This window comes from Alexandromys fortis, unplaced genomic scaffold (genome assembly GCF_014885135.2).
Source record: "Alexandromys fortis isolate MF-2015 unplaced genomic scaffold, M_Fortis_MF-2015_v1.1 scaffold_32, whole genome shotgun sequence".
NCBI lineage: Eukaryota > Metazoa > Chordata > Mammalia > Rodentia > Cricetidae > Alexandromys > Alexandromys fortis.
This window is the reverse complement of record NW_026067938.1, coordinates 11421579-11441406: the sequence shown is the minus strand read 5'-3', so window position 1 is coordinate 11441406 and position 19828 is coordinate 11421579. Positions and strand designations below refer to the sequence as shown.

At 43.3% G+C, this 19828-nt stretch overlaps 1 protein-coding gene across 5 annotated transcripts in view; it reads right to left on the bottom strand.

The window, feature by feature from the left end:
• The window catches only part of Mtus1 (microtubule associated scaffold protein 1), a 121733-nt gene extending 102372 nt beyond the window's left edge, over window positions 1–19361 (bottom strand). For 3 of the 5 annotated variants that reach the window (XM_050147204.1, XM_050147203.1, XM_050147207.1), the window contains exon 1: window positions 18521–18832. The gene's annotated coding sequence lies outside the window, so the exon portion shown is untranslated. Of the gene's footprint in view, window positions 1–6652; window positions 6793–18520; window positions 18833–18960 lie in introns of those variants that run through there. The other 2 variants (XM_050147205.1, XM_050147206.1) reach the window with 2 other exon arrangements.
• Between the last annotated feature and the right edge of the window lie 467 nt (window positions 19362–19828).

Here is a 19828-nt window from a genome sequence, read left to right as displayed (position 1 = left end):
CAGTAAAAGCCACATAATTACCTAGATACTTATTATTTTTAAATTCTTTCCAAAGTCGACCATTAAACCATTCACCTCTCCCTTCGTGAGCAAGGAAGGGAACATTGAGGCTCCGCCCCCTGCACACCTGTCTGTGCTTGCCTCTCTTCCCAGTGTGACCGCTCTACAGTGGCAGATGGATCTCTGCCAGGTAAAGCCTCGCTGTAAGCAAGGGTTATTTTTAGGCCAGTGGCTCCTTTGATTCCTGAGCTGCCCCTAGAAAATCGTGAGGCAGTCTGTAGAGAGAACACAAGCTAACACAAGCATCTCCTACAGGCCCCAAAGGAGAACACGCCGAGGACAGCCAGCTCAGATAACAGCCAAATCTAATCTCCCTCTGCCTTCAGCCAGCCAGATCTGAGGCTGAGCCTCCATTTCAGATGTGCGGACAGTGCGGACAGTGCCCAGAACTTCATCAAATCAAAGCGCAAAGAGTCATTCCTCTTGGATAGAGATTTCTTCTTACTTGGATAGAGAAAATGTAGAACTCACTGATGTGATCCTGTTGTTGATATGTCAAGTCTATTACCAATGCTGAGATTTCAGATTTGTGGATCAGCCATGGAAAGGGATATTAGAAAAAGAAAAGTTCAAAGAACATTCTTCCAAAAAGAAGAGCAGACCAAGACAGTTGTGGTAAGCTATCCAACCATTGCATTTAAAACTTATACTTTATCAATGCTAATCAAAAAGGCCAAAACTAAGCCAGCTGTTACACCTCTACGGACAACCGCCACAATGAGATAAAGTACGGAAGCTTGAATGCTAACTTGGGGCTGGCTTTTCCATTTTACTAGAATGAGGGAAGGAGCAGACTCAAGATGAGGCAAGGCTAGGCACACTTGCAACTCCCAGCATGTGAGAGGCTGAAGCACAAATGAAGTCCAGGTCGCTTAGACTACACCATCCCCATAACAAAACCAAAAACATGAAAAAGAAACCTACTATCCTCAGACTAGACTAAATACCTTTATTTTTCACCCCCTCCTTTTTTAAATAGGCATGATGTTTTGCCTACATGTATGTCTATGTACCAAGTGTGTGTCTGGTAGTCTTGAGGGACAGAAGGAGGCATCAGATCCCCAGGACTAGAGTTATACACAATTGTGAACCTCTGTGTGGGTGCTGGGAATTGAACAGGAGTCTCTAGAAGAGCAGTCAGTGCTCTTAACTGCTGAACCATCTCCTGGGGACTAAATAACTAAAATTTATCAGGAGATAGATTCAAACATACGTGGAGAGGGTATATTTCACCTTGTGTCTTTCCTCCAAGGATGGTTTGACATACCAAGTTGATCTTCCCCTTATTCCTCACCTGGGTTTTATAAAGAACTGTGATATTTCCAAACCCACAAATCTATAGTATCAGAAATATGTGCTTAGAGCCATTGTGGCCCCAGGATTTAGCATTTGCTGCTGGGAGTCCGGCTCTGTCGTCAGTACTCCTCTGTCGTCAAGTGTGCGCCACTCCCTCCAGGGCTGGGGTGTTCTACAGACTGCTAAGTTTGGGAGTATTCCAGGAGAAACAGAGGAATTGTGGGCCTCCGGAAGGAAAATGCCCAGCCAAGTTCACTCCCTCTCCTCACTGCCTCAGTACTGGCTACTTTTTACATCTCTTAAATGAGAGTTAAGAAGAGGGAACTATTGTTATCTTAGAATTTGGCCTTGAGAAGACTTGGAGAAAGAGAGGATGTAATAGTTTATGAAGCAAAAATATTTAACATGTATGCTGTGGGGCTTATGAGAACAAATTTGGAAATTCTTAGAATGGATTGTTGTGGGCTTGAATAGAAACATTTCTAAGGGTTTAACTCAAAGCCTTCAGCTCCATGAAAAGAGCCTTAGAGTTTAGCTCCTAGCTATGGGACAGCCTTTAATGTCACTTGATAAGCGGAAGTCAATCAAAATGTAAAGTTCATAATTACTCTTGGCAATAAATCTTCAAGAGAATACTGAAAGGCAATCTCAGTTGCAGCCAGTGAGTTCTGAAACCAAAGCCAGGGCCACATCAGCCCTAATCTTACACATCTGTGAGACCTGGGGACACGAGAGGTCAGCTCAAAATTCAAAGATCAATGAAGGCAGACAGTAAGAATTCTCACTTAAGGATCGGGAAGAAATGAGGTACACATATACAACCCACTATCTAGAATTCTAAGCCCCAACTCCTTTGCTTTTGGTTTCTCAAGACAGGATTACACTGTGTAGCCCCTGGCTGTCCTGGAACTCACTATGTAGATCAGGCTAATCTTGAACTCAAGACATCCTCCTGCCTCTGCCTCCCAAGTGCTGGGATTAAAGGACCACCACCACCTGGCTCGCCCCTCCCCTTTTAAGTAAATAATCCACACATTGTCTTTCTCCAAATGACTCTGATCCTGTATAAATATCAGAAGTAAAAATGGCATTTCTCTTTTGGGGTACTAATTTCCTGCTAGTTGTCAGAGGCAAGCTTGTCTGGAAAGCCTTGTGGATTTGTTAAGAGTAACACACTTTCCCACTTCTGTTTGCTTGTGATATACAGTCCCGATTGGTCTGGATCTTCATGTGTGATCATCCGGCCCCAGCCTCCTAAATGCTGGGATTGCATGTGTGCCACAGTGCACCCGACTTCAATGGACACCATTACATAAACGTGTAGTTTAATATCCAAAATCCAAACCTCGTCAATAATTACCCTAGAACGATTCTCTTAATATAAGGGGCTTCCAAGAGAAATCAACCTTATATCACTTGGTCACACTAAACAGCCTCCAACTAGGAAGCTGCACCACAGCGCTCAGAACAGTCCGGGAGAAGCAAAATGGTTTCTGGACTCAGGCAATCCCTTTACACAGTAATTCTGCCAGCTTCCTCATCCCCGTAACAGAGGAGCCTTTCTGTACAGCAGTTTTCTTTCAGTCAACAAATATTTCTGAAACTTCTATGTGCCAGCTGTTTGGCCAGGACTGGGCACATAATGGTGAATAAGACACCTTCATGGAGGAAAAAAATCAAATAAGGAAATCAAGACAGTATAAGGAAATAATTACAAAAATTGCAAGAGTGGATGTGACCAGCTGTGACCAGCACCCAGGGTGCCTCAGGGGACCTTCAAGCAGTGCATGTGGGGAGCACGGTCAGGGTGGCACCCTGCAGATGAGGAAACAGTGAGTCCTTCCATCTGCCCCAGCTCATCTCGTGTACTCATGAAATGTCCCCTCCTGGACTCTGGAAAGGCAACACGGGGATACCAGCTTTTAAACCACCATAAAGGGCATGCCAGACCAAACTCAAGCACTATCACATTATAAAGGCCATGTTGGCATAAAATGGGGTGCCCAACTTCAGATGAAAAGGACTCCTTTAGCTTGGGTTCTGTAAACAGCGACTTATGAAAACCTTAGCACATTGTAAATCCACACGTCAGGCATCCTGGTAAACACTTTGCTACCAAACATCTGTAAACCTCTGAGCTAAAGTAGAAAGGTAGTAGGGCTATGGGGGGGGGAGTCTCCCACCCTCTAGAGACACACAGAGGAAGACATGAGCCAAGGCCGATGGACCCTGAGAACAAGAACTGCTCATGCTGACCCTGCTAACAGGCACCACTAAAGCACCACACTCAGCACCAGAGACAAGAGGACATGCAGAGGAGTGTGTAGAGGGGAAGGGGGCCATGTGGGTGGGGGGCATACAGGGAAGAGGCCTGCAGAGGAGGAGGTTGCAGGGTGTGCAGAGAGAGAGGTGTGTGGTTGAATCATGTGTTCTCTAGAAGAGAGGCAAACTGAGTATTTGTGAGCAAGCTGTTATAGAAAAACTAAATTCTATTTGAGAGAACCATTAATGTGCACTAAATCTGATTCTGTAGTTGCTAGAATGGCAAGAGATGAAAGAATCAAACTAAGAGCACTGTCAGAAGTTAGGAATCCTAGAGGCAAGGGGACAAAGCTTAATGATAGCCGGTGAACACGGGAATTCAGGAGGTACCTGCAACACAATTCCAGACCCAGAACTCAGCAACAGCAACTGGGGGATCCCTTAGGAAGTTGCCCACCTCAAATACACTGTTTTGTATCAGGATATATTCCTTATAAACAAAATAAATAATTTTTCAAAAGAAGATTCTTCCTAAAAACTCACACACACACACACACACACACACACACACAGAGAGAGAGAGAGAGAGCTCACAAGTATTGTGGATTGGGCCTGAAATATGATCCAAAGTTTTTGAATGTCAGAAGTGCTTGAGAAAGGGATGGGTAATCACAGTGTTCAGCAACACGGAGGGACTGACAGGCAGGACTCCCTTCAATACAACGTCCATCCACTCCTCTGCCCATGGGTGGCCGCATGTGGGTCAAGATGGGGGGGATCAGCAGGCCTCCTCCACAGAGGGAGATGACAGCCACGCACAGCTCCTCCAAGTCCACAAAGCATCCTCACACCAAAGGTCACTTACATAGACAAATCACATGACTGTCCCCTTCCTCATTCCTCCTCCCCTCTTAAATGTTAAAACAGACACAATGTTAATAGCTGAAAGTCATAGACCGTAAATCCGGTTCAAATGTGTGAAACTTTTAAGGAGCCTTGTTGTTGTCTAGGATGGCCTTGAACTCTGGATTCAAGTCATCCTCCTACAGGAGCTTCCTGAGTATCTGGGACTATAAGCATGTAAGCATTACACCATCTCAAATAAGTAATTACCCCTTTCCACTAACATTTGATGAAGTCTATGTACATGGCCACAGAGACCAAAGTCACTCAGACATGGCGGGCAGCTGTACTCACGAGGCTACCAAACTGACTGTGGAACTTCATTATGCTAGGAAGCCAAAATGAACCTGGATTCGTTTCCCTCTTATACAATGTGACAAAACAGAGTCAACCCATCTCATAGCAGGGTTCGGGAGCTAAATGAAGTTCTTGGAAACTTTCTGGCAATGGTTGACTACTACTGTCATTTGGTTTTGATTTTTTGAAAGAGTTTCTCTGTGTAGTCTTGGCTGTCCCAGAATTCACATTGTAGACTAGGTTGGCTTCAAACTCAGAGATCCGCCTGCCTCTGCCTTCTAAGTGCTGAGATTAAAGGCATGCGCCACCACTGCCTGGCCTACTTCTGTTATTTTAACAGCCTTGTATGACAAACTTAATTATTTATCTTATATTACTGATGACCAAAGCCCAACAACTTGTTCATCTGGTCAACAAAACTTTCTAGAGTAAGGGAGATGTTTTACATCTCATTATGTGTTAGTTACACAAGTATGTATTTAATAAGTATGTATTTAATAAAACTGATAAACTACATACTTAAACTAGGGGCATTTGACTTCATGGTACTTTTTAAAAAGTGTTTCAGAGAGATAGGGTCTTGCTGTGTAATCCAGGCTGGATCTAAAATTCAACCTCAGATCCTTCTGCCTCAGTCTCTTGAATGATGGGATTTACAGGTGTCTACCACCATACCCAATCTTAATTTTTTTCAAAGATCATTCATCCAATAAGCAGCAATGTATTTCTGGAACATACCTACTACTTCATGTTGGGACCAACATATTGGGTTTTTTCTTGGTTCTCATTCTGGAATCTGTTTTTCAACTAATCCTTCCTACCCAGTTAAAACACGTGAACACCACTGTTCTCCGTTTCTGACTTTTACTGCTCCAGCCTGCTTATTTCCACCTCGATCCCCCTGTAGCCAGAAGCTGAACAAAGCAAATCAGAATCACCCACCAATAGACTTCTGAGAATCTAAGTCAGCATTCTGCAACAATCTATTGGGCAAACGGTAAATAAAACACCTAAGTTAGTCATTTCCAACCTGTGGGTCATGACCCCTTTGGGGTTGCATATCAGCCTTCTTATCAAATATTTACATTATGACTCAAAGTAGAAAAATTACAACTTCGAAGTAACAAAAATAATTTTATGGTTGGGGGTCAGCACAGCATGAGGAACTGTGTTACAGGGCAGCAGCGTTAGGAAGGTTGAGAGCCACTGCCCTAAATAACCTGGTAAAGATCAACGGAAGTTTGAGATCTTATTCTTTGGGGCTATCATATCATATTGTAAACAACTTTCACAATATCATCAAAACGTGCCTTTTAGAATGAAAATCAGAAAACACCTGCAGGGGTCAAAACAGATTCAAGTTCCAAGACAGCATTGAGCCAATACAGACAGACTGTACTTACAAAAGTAAATAAAACCAACTCGTTTGTACACAGTGCTTATCAAGTGTGGCTGGTCAAAAGCTACATAGTCCAGTTAGGGAAATGGTGCCTGTAGGAACTGCATGCTTTCTGTCAGGTATATCCAGCTCATTAAAGAAATGCCTGTTTGCGGTCACTGAAGTGAGGAGGGGGAACTAACAGCTAAACGAGAAGCTCTTCCGGAAAAGTGTTCAGTGACCATGAACAGCTTCTCACTCAGGAGCTCCAGGTACTTGTTACAGCTTTGCAAACTCCACTTGGTCAAAAGGAAATAATTTTCCGCCTAAATCATGCCAAGGCCAATTGGAAAATGTCGTTATGTATGTGTAGTTACGCAAACCGGCACCTCACCTTATCCCTCCCAACCTTTATTAAACATCAACTTCCTGCACCCTTGTCTTGAAAATGATTACCTGTCAGATTTTCCATTGGTCATAAAGTGTCTTGAACGGAAGGGTAGGCACACATCTAGCTTATAGTGCCGCCAAAGTTAGAGTCTATGAAGGGCCTTCTTTGAAAGTCCCAGCAATGCATATTCCTTAGCAGGCCCTTGAGAAAAAAGGCCTGGTCATCTTCATGGCCAGAAGACATGACCTAGACTCAGACTTCACTGGGGCTTATGGGACATTAGCTTCTTCCAGTTCCAGCTAGCTGCTGGCCTCGCCTCCTAGTTAAATTTTCACCTGGGATTACCTCCAAGTCCCGTTCATTATCTCTCTCTCTCTGCGCAGCTCAAAAAACACATTCAAAATGTTGAAGTGTTATTCTGTAAAATGGCGGCAATTAAGTGACTCAAATCATTATTCTTTCCGGGGCAGTGGTGGTGCACGCCTTTTAAATTCCAGCATTTGGGAGGTAGAAGCAGGCTGATCTCTGAGTTCAAGGCCAACCTCGTCTACCGCCTACAGAGAGTTTCAAGACAGAAATGCCCTGTCTCAAAATACACACACACACACACACACACACACACACACGTACGTACGTACGTATATATAATTTTATTTACTTATTTTATGTGCATTGGTGCGTTGGCTGCATGAGGGTGCCATAATTACAGACAATTGTGAGCTGCCATGTAGGTGCTGGGTCCTTTGGAAGAGCAGACAGTGCTCTTAAGTACTGAGCCATCTCTCCAACCTCTATATTATATATAATATATTCTTATGGAATTGTATTAGATCTTTTTGAATAAGTAAACTGAAAACTAAAAAAATCTGATAGAAATGGAATTTACCACCTAGCACACAGGTGGCTGAGACAGAAGGCTCTTGAGTTCCAGGTCACCTAGTCTACATAGCAAAGGCCTGTTTCAACCTTTGGAGAAGCCAGAAGAGGAGGAGGAAGAGGAATTTGTTGTTGTGTTTGTTTTTAGAGACAATATGAGTAGCTATGATGGGTCTTGAACTCAGATCCTCCTACCTCTGCCTCCTGAGGGGCAGGGGGAATTTTGAATGGAATGCAATACATTTTTATGATCCACAGCTGCCAATTTCCCACGTGTGATACTCATCTAAATGGCTCACAACACTGAACGTTCTGTCTTACATACCGAGTTTTAAAAAATAGAAAAAAAACTGCTTAAAATAAGTTAACTTATGCTGTCTGAACTTTCACATATGCATATTGTCGTATTAACTCTGATCCCACTTCTATGCCAATATTTAGGAGGTGCTAGCACCGTAACTCATTGTTGGGAAGAGCAGCCTTGTATTAGAAGACCAAATGAACAATGCCATCTTAACTTGCCCAAAAACAAAACATTTATCCAAATAGCTGTGGTCTCCATAAAGTAACTCTCATGACTGGCTATGCCCAGCCCACAGGGCTGGTGTGTGTGCTAGCTGAATGGAAACGGTCTTAAGGTGCTTTGGACATAAGACGATGTGTTTCAAAAGCACCCACTTCAGTGTGTGTCTACATAAACAGTGGCATTTGCCATCAAAAGTCTTTTATTTTGGACCAAGTTAAGGGTTAAAGATGAGATGATGGGTCTTCGGGATTTTAAAGTCAACTCACATGGGTTCAAAGCGATGACTCAATCCTAAGCCCTTTTAGAATGTGCTGGTAGCAAACCAGCACATAGCTTACAGGCTGTACGAAAGACGGAAACGTCGGTTTTGATTGAAAAGATCCAGCTCAAACATAAGAAAACACCAGGAGTTCACCAAGTTGAACACTCAAAATCAAGAGGCGATAAAACTGGAGTCCAAGAATAAATAAGGTTAAATATCCCCCACACAAACCAATTATTTTCAAGAAAGAGAGAAAGGTATTAGGCTTTTGTGCCTGGAGTTTAATTCCCACAAACAAAAGCACAAGCAGATACAGGCAGCACCTTCGCCAAAGCTGAGTCAGGGAAATTATATGAAATCTACCTATGAATCAGGAGAGACTTAAGACAGACCAAGGTGAGTTTACTACCTCCTATTGATCATCCCCTGAATACTTAGCACAGTGGTGGCATAACCAAGAGACTCCTACTACCCTTCAGATCCTGAAAGCAACTGGGGGGCAGAGGACGGAGGTTAACTTACTAAAATCACACCACCAACACAGACGATAGAAGCCATGAGCCCAGCTTTGCCTAACCAGTGTGTATGTTCTCTCTTATGTGCACCTGTTCCAGGTCCCAGGACATTTTCAAACTCTAACACACAATCTGCTTCCCCCAAGGTCTCACACCTGACGTCAAGGTGACACAGAGCAGGTAACTGCTGACTTAGCTGGCTTTGTTCCTCCCAATGCTTAAAAGACAGGGAGAAGAAAAGTAATACTCAGCACTGAAGGGTGGCTGAGAAGCCTTGTCAGTCAAGATAAAGAGTTGTGCCAGGAGGGGGTGGCTTCCACGCACAAACCCAGCAAGGGGAAAGGTAAGGCAGGGATCAAGAGTTCAAGGTCATGGTGAGTTTGAGGTCAGCCTGGGCTACCCAAGATGCTATCACAAAACAAAAGGATAAGTAGAAAATAATTTTCTCTCAGTTATAAGTCTACAATGTTAAGTAGATTGTGATGGCATATGCCTTTAACCCCAGTACTTGGGAAGCCAGAGGCAGGCAGATCTATGAATTCAAGTACAGTTTAGACTAGAGAGTGAGTTCCAAGACAACCAGGGCTACACAGAGAAAACCCTGTCTCAAAAACAAAAAAAAACAACAAAAAAAAAAACCCACGTTTTTAACAATTACACCTTTTATATAAAATAGCCTAATTTTTTTTGTAAAAATAAATATAACTTTTTTCCCCTGCCTCCATTCCCTTTTGATTGACTGGACCCTTACATTCACAATAGAATTTCAGAACTTACTAAGCCTATTCTGTAGGTACATTATTATGATCTTCATAAGGCACCGCCAAACAGCAACAGATATAGTTCTTAAACATGAAACAAAAAATTTCATACTACTTCAAAATTGTAAATCAAGTTCAATAGCCAGAGACCCCAGTGAGCCAGCAGAACATGTCACAGAAACAGAAACTACTCAAACACAAATCCTATGAAGTGAAATACGAGGGAGAGCATTCTCAGACTGCAAGATCATCCGGATTCCTCTGTAAATTGTAAATACAGAGCTCTCTAAAGAGAAAACAGACCAGATCTCTATTCAAGAGAAATGGTCAGCTTGTGACCGTCTATACAAATGGAGATAATAAATTATCACAGGTAGAATTAATTCTGCAAAAGTATTTGCGCGGGGGTGCGCCAGCTGTCCCAAGAGTGGCTCCTCATAACTACTTAGGAACGTAGACTATGCATCTCTGCCTTCCTGCTCTCTGGTACTTGGCTCCTTATGCATCCTTTTCCAGAACCCAAGACAGGTTGAGCTGCCTTCATTCTCCACCTGCTGAGTAACACTGAATAAGGGGTGAGGGCAAGAGAAGCAAAGGAAGAAAGTGGGAGGAAAACACGAAGCAAATGAACAGCTGACTTAAAGTGCTTCTAGCATCTGTAACCGAGGAGAGCACCCTCAAATTCCCATGCCATCTAGAAAACTTATTAGTCACAAAGTGCAAACCCACCCAGCACCGTGAGATTTTGACTCTCTTGTCACACACTTACAGAGTGTAAAACAGTACTCAGAGAAAAGTAAGGGAAGCCACATGCAAAGGTCTATGATGAGGAAAACTGCGACTGACAAAGGAATTTTTTAAAGAACTCTTTGTGCCGCAGGTGAAGGCACGAGGCTTTAACCCCAATGCTAGAGAGGCAGGACCAGGAGGTTCTCTGTTAGTTCAAAGCCAGACTTGGACTGCTAACACAGAGATGATCCTCAGTCTCAAAACATAAAGAGAAAAGAAATACCTATTTGCCGGGGGGCAGGTTTCTGGAATTGAACCCAGGATCTTTTGCCTACTGGGCAACATAGTCCACCTAGCCATCACCACAGTTCTGTTTTATTTCAAAACAGACGCACTCACTTGCACAGTCTGGCCTTGAATTTATGACCCTCTGGCTCTAGGCTCCTGAATAAACTGGTCGACCAAGCCCCTGTGAGGATTTTTCAGATACCAAGTTTCTTACCAAAACTTGGTCAAAACAGCAAGTATGGTTTCCAACATAGTGGAGACGGTAATAAATGATGTGTTAACAATTCCCGTGAGAATTATTTCTTGTAACATAAATACTAACACCCTCTGGGAGCTGAAGCTAAAGCCCTTCTGAATCTCTGCCCCTCTACCTCGCAGCATTCTAACCACAGGGAGAGTTCCAAATAAAGTTTGAAACTGATCAAAACTAAAAACAATATTCTAACAGTGGGGATTTTGTTCATGCTTTTTTTTAAAAAAAAAATCTAGATTACAGCCTAGAAACATAGTTGTAGCTACATGTCTAAATGACTTGGTTCTATGTGTGGAGTCTAGACTGAGCATTTAATAAAAAAACATGTGCATTTTTCATAGTCAAGAGATCCTGGGATACTCAGCCCTTTCTGATCCATTTTTTTTTTCACTTCTCCAATTCTTGTTACTCAACAGGAAGTTGGGCCTTCTGTGATCCTCACTCAAGTCAAACCTATAGGATTATGTTAGTAGTGGTAGGTAAACAGATTTCCAACTAGTTAGCATGCCTAAAAATGATACGATATCAACATAGAGTCTACTATGTAATAAAAGCTGTCTTTTATAGTACACGGTTATTTAGCTAGTATTCTAGTAACTGCAATTCAATCAGCTTGACAGAGGTTGGAAATGGGGCAGGTCTATGTTTCAATGGCATATCTAGATTGCTTACATCTATACTGGCTGTTATTTTTATTCCACGAGACTAGCTAAGCAAGTTATGTTTTACAATAGACACAGTTTCAACTTAATATCATTAATTATTAACCACCATCAAAAAAAATTTACCAGGGACTGGAGAGAGATGGCTCCTCCTTTATGAGCACTAACTGCTCTTCCGAAGGATCAGGGTTTGATTCCCAGCACCTACATGGTGTCTCACAAGCGTCTCTAACTCCAGTCCTTGGGGACCTGACACCATCCCTTGGCCTCTGCAAATTCAGGCAAACGCTAATACACATGAAATACTGAAAATAAGTAAAATCTCTTCTTTAATTTACAAGATGAACAAAAAAAATTAACTTCTGTGACATTAAACTCCTGAACATCTATATGAAGCGCTTATCTGAAAAAACTGGAGAAATATTGATTTTTCGTTCAAATTTGTGTATGTGTAAATAACACCTGAGTTAAATATTACCCCATTACTACTGTACAAAAGGCATCGACGATAAGCTAACAGCCCACCAGTCAAGAGTCACCAATCACAGGCAGACATTTTTTAAGCTACATGCTCATTTACAAAAGAATGTTCTTTATACTTCTTCCCCTTACGTCCTCTTCTTGTTATTCTAAGTATGGATACTTCTCAGAAAAAAAAAAAAATGTCTTTCTCCAGGCCAATTTAGGACACGAGCTTCCCTGAAATGCTTTCAGGGAATGTAATTGGGGTAATCAATCGTGATCAATCAGCCCTCAAATTAACACAGTGAGTTCGGCATCCAGCCAAAAATACAATTTATTCGCAAGGGACAAATCTGTACTAAAAGCACACTGAGGTATATAGGGGCCTAGAAATCTTGTCCAAAGCAGCTCGCTGAGGCCCATCAGCCTGCCCTGCGCCTCGGCCACGACTCTCCAACACAAACCAAACTCAGTGATTTCCCGGCCTACTGCCCCAGCTTGAAGCAATTTTCATACAGCCTCTTTTCCTCCTTTCCAACTAGTCTGAGAAATAGGGGATGCCAACTTCATTCTTTCACTGCTCAGTTTTTAAACAAAGTCTAGGCAAAAAGCAAGCAATGGTGTCTTAAGAGAAACTTAAAATGACTTTAAGATTATATTTAGTTTCACGACCTCAAAACAAAATCCTTTCTAAGTTTTCTAGGAGGCAAGGTGTGTACTTTCTCTTATTATTTGGGTTATAATGCATATATATTGACATCATTAATTAGATTTAGATCTGCTGGCAAGATGTAAGTAAACACATTTTTACTGTTCTTTAATATGGAGTTTACAATGCAATCCAAGGAAAACTGATTGGTCCTAAAAAACAAAACAATTGTTATGATAAAGATTTGTAGGCATGCTTACACATCTGGAGTTGGGAGGCTATTAAGTGAAATGCCTCTAGACTCAATCTAAAGCAATTTGGCCCATTGTATAGGAAAATAAAATTTTACTGTACTTTTCTACAAAGTAAAGACCAAGCCCCAAATATATCATCCCCAAATGCACATTCTTTCCTTTATCTTGGGCCAAGTGAACAAGCAAAAGTCATGAGTCATATTCCATATCATCATGACAAATCCGCCCACAAGAAAAGGTGACAACTTGTTTTCAAGTAACACTGAAGTCCTTTCAAAAACTGTCACTGCTATCAAGGCAGCCTTTTATGTAATCTGGCTTGGAAATGAACATTTCAAAGAAAAAACAGTCACATCCATATTCCTAATTATACTGAACCAAACTAAGCAAATATGGAGACTGTGAAGTCTACATGCTTGTCAAAGCAGACTATTTAACAAAGCAAAAAACAGACTTCAGGCTAGCTGAGCCATGGCAAGGAGGACCATACATCTTCAGTCACTAGTGTGCTCATCCCTCCATCTGTCAGTTGAGTGCTCTCCTATTGGAGGCATCTTCAGATGCCCAAGCAAACCATGAACAGTAGTTCTTCACTCTCAGCTTGGGGGCTCACCCCAAAGCCTAGGGAAAGTACCAAAGGGGCGATTATAAACTTGCTCCTTTCAGTGAAGTCGTTGAAGATCAGGCTTCCATAACACAGCTAGTGCATGCTCAGGAAAGCCTTTTGTCCTCTTTAATCTGCCGGGCAGTGGTGGCACGTGTCTTTAATCCCAGCACTCAGGAGGCAGAGGCAGACGGATCTCTGAGTTCGAGGCCAACCTGGTCTTGCTTTTTGCCTAGACTTTGTTTAAAAACTGAGCAGTGAAAGAATGAAGTTGGCATCCCCTATTTCTCTCTGTGAGTTCCAGAACAGACTCCAAAAAAAAAAAAAAAAAACCCTGTCTCTCCTGTCTCTAAAACAAACAAAAATGTTTAATCTATTACTATGTAGGAAATTAATTTGATAAAATTGTAAACTATAGATTCAGACAACAAGAAAACACTTGTATCATCAATTCATATAAAAAAAACCCTGCAAATGGACTATTATAGAGACATAGAATTCATCATTCCCAGAGCCACAGATCTGGAAGACTTTCCATCCTAAAGACTTAAATTTTTCTTGGATTTTATTTTTATTTTGTTTTGATGTATAAACACATGGTTTCTTTGTAAGTACATGATTTTGACTGCATTGATAAATTCACCTGAACAAGAAACAACAAAGTCAGGAGAATAAACATGTTCTGGTCATCGTAAGATCTGCAACCATTTGGGCTGTTACATAGAAATCCCTAAAGACATGTTCTCTGAATAGTCCATGTGGATGGTCCATCACATCACATGTGCATTTGTAGAATTCTGTAGGCTTTGACAATTCCTTTTTGAGATGGAGACTCGTATAACACAAACTGGCCATGCTTTCTTACTTTGCAGCGAACCCTGGTCTTGAACAACCCCAGTTTTACTGCATCTACCTCCCCAGGGCTACATTTACAGGCATGCATCACCAGACCTGGCTCTAGTCATGATCTAACCAAACACACATGCTCCATTGTCATGTAGCTATGGGATAAGGGTGAGGATGCTATGTCTTTCCAAGCCTAATGCTATTACAAATACTTAATTGTGGATCATTCAGGTTCCTTGCTACCACAATTTCACCTCTTTAGATAACATAAAAATGCCAGCTAGGGGGCTAGAGAGAGGACTCAGTGGCTAAGAGCACTTGCTCTTTTTGCAGAGGAACTTAGCTCAATTCTCAATGCCCCCATGCTGGCTCACAACCATCTATAACTCCAACTGCAGCAGATCTGACATTCCTCTGACCTCCATGGACATCAGGCATGTATGCAATGCACATTCATGCATTCAGGCTGAACATTCATACACATAAAATAAACTTTAAAATATTTAATGCAAGCTCAAAGGTTTCTGCAAAGGCATCACTAAATATTGACTTGTTGGCTCTATTGATAGCAAAGAAAACATTACAATACCATCACTGAATTCAAATGCTCACAGACTATACAGCCGTACTGATAATAACCAACAAGTTAAAAGGTTTGTTCCAAAATACTAGGGAAGCATAGATCTATGTTGACTTATCACTGACAAAAATCATAGGTGGGATCAGATGGAGGTTTGTTTATTCATTGATCAGTTTTTTTTTTGAGACAGGGTTTCTCTGTCCAGCTCTGGCTGTCCTGGAACTCTGTCTGTAGACCAGGCTGGCCTTGAAATCAGAGGTCCACCTGCCTCTGCTTCCTGGGTGTTTGGGTGCTGGGATTAAAGGTGTGTGCTACCACTACCACAAATGACCTAGATTTGGAATGTCATCACTCTCTTTAGCTTCAGGGTGGGGCAAGGCAAGAAACATCAAGTTTACAGACACATTCTAAGAGTTTCATTATATTCAACCCAAGTTTTAGGATAATTGCAGGATTTCCAAGAGAAAAAACAAGTCTCAGTGACTAAATGGATAATCTATGATTTCAAGATTCCTCGGAGCCGGGCGGTGGTGGCGCACGCCTTTAATCCCAGCACTCGGGAGGCAGAGGCAGGCGGATCTCTGTGAGTTCAAGACCAGCCTGGTCTACAAGAGCTAGTTCCAGGACAGGCTCCAAAACCACAGAGAAACCCTGTCTCGAAAAGACCAAGAAAAAAAAAATTCCTCGGGCCCCAGAGAACCAGAAAAACTCTCACCCAAGATTTATGTAAACTTTCTCTAAATGTTCTGATTGAGTGAAGGTGCTTACAGAGGGCCCCAGAAGAATGCTAGCTCCCCTGGAGCTGGAGTTACAGGCACTTGTGAGTTTCCTGATGTGGGTTCTGAAAACTAAACACGGGTCCTCTAGAAGAAGCAGACTGTGCCATTTCCCCAACCCCAAGAATGCCCTAAGGACATTCACACTTGACAATTTCTCATTGCCACATGCAAAGCAAAAAGACTGCACAACAGTAGCTATTCCAGAGGACTGAATTTGTAGGGACAGATTTAAAAAGAATCTAACTCAGAGTTCCAGAAGGAACAACAGCCATATGTGTCTCTTAAACAATGATTTAGAACTACTAACATTCCATTTTGAGAAAAACCAGCATGTTTGACAACACTGAAGTAGACTTCTGTACGTCAACACAACTATAAATGTGTTTATAGGGCAAATATAAATTGAGGAAAAATATCTGTGATATGAACAGATGTATGCCAACAACCTGAAAGAGGCTTTTATGAGTAGAAAAATACCAATATTCCAAGAGGAAAAAAATCTAATTGAATTAAAAAGAAATAAAACTAGCCGGGCATAGTGTCAAACACCTTTAAGCCCCACATTCAGGAGGCAGAGGCAAGCAGATCTTTGAGTTCGCCGTCAGCCTGGTCTACAGGAGTTCCAAGACAGAGCTACACAGAGAAACTCTAAAGAAAAAAAGAAAAACTAGGAAGGAGCATAGGTGACATGCTTGATAACATTTGCAGTCACAGAAATGGAAAGTTAAATACTGAGATAGCACCGTTCACCTATAAAGCTGACAATAAGACTTCCTTTTAAAGAAAATTAACCTGTGTTTAAAAAGAGCTTAGTTTGACTAAATAGTTCTGGAAACCAAATGTCAAGTGTTTTTACAAGAAACTTTTGAATCACCAATTGTGATTTCCAAGGACATTAAACTAAAGACACATAACTTGCATACAAAATATTTAAAAGAGATAAATGTTGCAATAGCATATCTAATAACAGTAACTGCAAATGAAAAGTTCAGCTTGTAAGGCAAGGTTAAGTAAACTGATACATCTATAGAATATACTGTAACAAGAAACTAAGATGTTGCAGGCTTAATACAATGGAGGACTTTTAATAATATTTTACAAAGGACAAAAGATGGTGGGGTTGACTCTTTCCTGAATGTACAAAATTGTACACATCATTCATTCCTTTTGAAGTCAGAGCAAATGCAGTCACTAAATAACATGCTTCTTCAAACATTTAATCCTAATTACTCAAATTTAGTTCCAAAAATTTCTACTCAAAAACTGACCCAGAATTTCATAATCCTACTAATCACTACGAAGATTGTCCTTGAATTTCTAACAGTTAATTAAAAGACACAAACCTCTTCCAAACACTGTTTTTTTCCCACATAAATATAGTTTTAAAAGGAACGGGTGGGGGCTGGAGCGATGGCTTGGTGATTAAGAGAACTGGCTGTTTTTCTAGAGGACCTGGGTTCCACTCCCAGCTCCCACATAGCTGCTCACAACTGTAACTCCAGTTCCATAGGATCTGATTGGGTTCCTCTGGCCTTCTTGGACACCAGGCATGCTTGAGATACAGACATACATGCAGGCAAAACATCCATACACATTTTTTTTAAAAAAGCTTAAATGTATATGCTTACTACAGATATGACCTATTAAATTAATCTGAAATCACTGTCATAAATTAGAGATTAACTGAGACAATTAAAAAGGGGGGGGACAGGGAGAGTGGAGGGCCGACATCTGTGGTAATCCAGGTGCTTGTTATATGCAAAACTCTTGGCTCCATCCACCCCACAAGGGGTGTGCGCACGTTGGCAGCGTGGCACAGGTGGGAAAATCAACACAACTTTATTTTAAACTGAATCCTATGCTTTTTTTTAAAAAAGGGTGATAATGGGGGTTTGTTTTATTTTGCTTGCATAACTTTTTTATGGAATAGAATTCTTGAGAAATGAATCTGTAAACAGTGAGTTTAAACACACCCACGCAACAGAATCTAGATTGCCCTGAAGGAACTGCTGGAGAGAACGGGAGATGATGAATTATTTAAATTGATAACCTATTTGTAAAGCATTCCTTATGGAGGTCATAGGTTAAGGGGAACACGACCCCGCCTCTTTTTTGCCTTCCAAGTTGTCTCCAGATCCCCGGAGTCCACCCCCACCCCCACCCCCACCGCGCTGTGATTTGATACCATGATTGAACTCCAATCACCTGGCAAAACATGAAAGCTCTCTTTCCTCCCGTTTTGCCTAAGACTCTGGTTTTGGGAAAACAAAAAACACTGGATTTCCTTTCCTAGAACACTGACGATTTAAAAACAGCATTTTGCAAAAACGGGTACCACTATGCAAGTTGAGTTTTAAAAACTTAAATTCGTCAATATTACAAAAGTGAATAAATGACCCTCGTAGAGGACCCCAAAGACCTCAGATAGTTCTAGCTAAGTCCACTATTGGGTAGTCATTAAGATGACCAGAAGGAGGGTTTTCCCAAAGAGCTGGTAAATACCCGCGGGCTGCAGTGACTAACCCCGCATAAGGACCTGGAGAACTGCAGCAATTCCCTTTCTCCCATATTTTCTGCACCGACTGCTTAAACTGGGAATGGGCCCCGGCAAGTCGCCCAGCCGGAAGCTTGAGGCTGCCAAGCCCAAAGCCGGGTCCGGCGCCTGGTGGGTGGCTTTCGGCCGAGGGTGCAAACTTTTGACAGTTCGCCGGATCTACTGTAGACCCACCACCTCGGTCACTTTCAAGGTGACAGCAACCGCAACCCCTCTGTCCTGCAGGAGCTGCGCTGGCCCTACGTGAGCCCAGCTTCCCCACTCACTCCACCAACTTTAAAAACCCCGAGGACACCCGCCCACTCCCCCCACCCCGAAAGCCAGTCCGGTCACCGTGAGTGAGTTGCAGTCGCCGCGTCTGAGCTCCACGTTCTCCCGAGGTCCCCACCGCGGCCGGGATGGACTGCGGAATGGGATCCACTCCGCGCTTGCCCGCAGAGGCTGGAAGCCAGCCCTGAGCCCTCTTCTGGGAGCCACCGCTTGGAGCTGGGGCTCCCTCCGCACCCTGGGCGGGTTCAGCCCGGGAGGTTGGATACACTTGGGGCTCTCAGCTCGACCCCGATTCGCACCCGTACCCCGGTGGCGACTGCGGCCAGGCGGGAACCGAGAACCAGGCGCCCGGGAGCCTCAGCCTCCCCGCCCTGGGCCACCAGGGGGAGGAGCGAAGGCGGAGAGTCCGGAGCTCGGCAGCCTCGCCCCTCGCCCGCGGCGGCTCCAGGAGCCCAGACAAAGGCCAGGTGGGGGACCAGGGGGCGGCACCCCAAGAAACTAACCTGAGAGATGTGCCGGGGTTCCTAGGGGCACCAAGACTCCCACGGAGCTCCACTGCGATCGCCCGCCCAGGTTGGCTCCAAGGCTGTACGTCTACTTGCCGGAAGCCCCGGGCGTAAGTCCCGAATGCGCTGCACCTGTTGCCACGTGGGTCGCGGTGCGGTGGCTGCTGACTGCGTACCTGGCTGCACCGCGCGTCCCCAGACCACTCACGCCCCCGAGGACGAGCCAAGCTCTGCTGTGCCCAGCTTTGAGGCCGCTGGATGGGCCAGGCTAGCCGGAGAGAGGATCCGCTCCTCCTAGGTGTCCTCGCAGCCTGAGTTCCCCGTCCTCTTGCTTCTCGCGGGCCACGGACTGCTTTGGGGTTGGGAGGTGGGAAAGTTGCCCGAGTTATCAGCGCAGGGGCTCGTAAGGAACGTGCACGGATTGCTCTCTGGACGAGTCCCACCTGCGCTCCATGTCCCAGACTTTCGAGCAGATTATTAGCGAGCACCTATTAAACATTAAGGAAAGGAGACTCCAGCTGTCAGGTATTCAGATAAAAAATGGGAAGGTAGTGGGACTCGGAGTAGATCTGACCTCTTTAAAGACAAAAGACAAGGTCCTTGTTCTGGGACGAACTGAGAAGTTTTAGCCCCAAGTAGGCATATTTTAATACAAACTTTTCCTTAAGAGTGATAGTCCTCCCGTGAGAGATAAAAAACATTTCTGAGCCGGGCGGTGGTGGCGCACGCCTTTAATCCCAGCACTCGGGAAGCAGAGGCAGGCGGATCTCTGTGAGTTCGAGGCCAGCCTGGTCTACAAGAGCTAGTTCCAGGACCGGAACCAAAAAAAGCTACAGGAGAAATCCTGTCTCGGGGGGGGGGGGGG